The sequence below is a fragment of the Cynara cardunculus genome, unplaced genomic scaffold (assembly GCF_001531365.2).
Source record: "Cynara cardunculus var. scolymus isolate 2C unplaced genomic scaffold, CcrdV1 Un_Scaffold_4629, whole genome shotgun sequence".
In the NCBI taxonomy this organism is placed as follows: Eukaryota; Viridiplantae; Streptophyta; class Magnoliopsida; order Asterales; family Asteraceae; genus Cynara; species Cynara cardunculus.
This window is the reverse complement of record NW_020201989.1, coordinates 24,264-25,617: the sequence shown is the minus strand read 5'-3', so window position 1 is coordinate 25,617 and position 1,354 is coordinate 24,264.

Below are 1,354 nucleotides of genomic sequence, written 5' to 3'. Positions count from 1 at the left end.
GTTGTTGTTCACAAGTTCTCTGGATGAAGACTCAACTTAAGGATTATGGTTTTCATTATGACAAAGTCCCAATCCTCTGTGACTCCAAGAGTGCCATAGCAATCTCTGCAAACCCAGTACAACATTCCAAGACCAAGCACATCGATGTAAGGTACCATTTTCTGAAAGACAATGTTGAAAAACATAACATAGAAATGTACTGTGTTCCAACTGCGATTCAACTTGCTGACATTTTTTACAAAAGCTCTTGATGAAAAACGATTTTTATTCCTAGTCAGCAAGATGGGTATGCTGAATCTCACCACTTAGAGGCAATATTTATCATTCAACCAGCGATCTTCAACATCTCATGGTTATGCCCATAAGTGATACAATAACTTAGACCATTAATTTTCTAAGTATCCTAAACCAGAGCCTCTGGTCATAAAGACTAGAGCCTCTGGCCATATAGAATGCCTTAGATTTATTGGCAAAATTTCATCTTTGTAACCAGAGCCCCTCTGGTTCTATTTGTCACCAGAGCCCCTCTGGTTCAAAGCAAATACTTGGTAATTTTAACCAAGTCCTTTTTTGTTCTCCCACCCAGAGCCTCTAGTTACATAGACCAGTGCATCTGGACTCCAAAGCTTTGAGATATCAATGTCTCAATCCTTGGCTTATTGCATTCGCTCTCATTTTTCCAACCAGAGCCTCTGGTTCCAAATACCAGAGCCTCTAGTTTCCCCACACTTGCAATTTTTTTTCTTTCTCAACCAGAGCCTCTGGTTCCAAAGACCAGAGCCTCTGGTTTCCACCTTTACTTGCTATCTATACTTTTCTAACAACCAGAGCCTCTGGTTCTAAAGACCAGAGCCTCTGGCTTTAGATTATTTGAAAGCAAGTCTTAACCATTTCCCCTCATACTCCCTTTTTATAGTTTTTCCAACCAGAGCCTCTGGTTATACAGACCAAAGCCTCTTGATTCAATGTCTTTGTCACCAGAGCCCCTCTGATCTCAATGACAATTCTTTTTCATTGCTCTTAAGACCTTGCCTCTCAACCAGAGCCTCTGGTTCTAAAGACCAGAGCCTCTGGATTTGTTCTCTTTGGAATCCTTACTTGGCATATGATTCTCTCAACCAGAGCCTCTGGTTGTATAGACCAGAGCCTCTGTCTCCTAAACTTCTCATATTTTATCTAAGAAAAAGGGAGTCTTCGATTTTAATTCATATGCTTCATTTGAGGGGGAGCAAAAGTTTACTTTTGTAAACTTGCATTTTCCATCCAGAGCCTCTGGTTTTACTATCCAGAGCCTTTGGTCACATAAAATGCTATAAATAAATATAATACCAGACCTCCTCTGGTTTTATAAAAT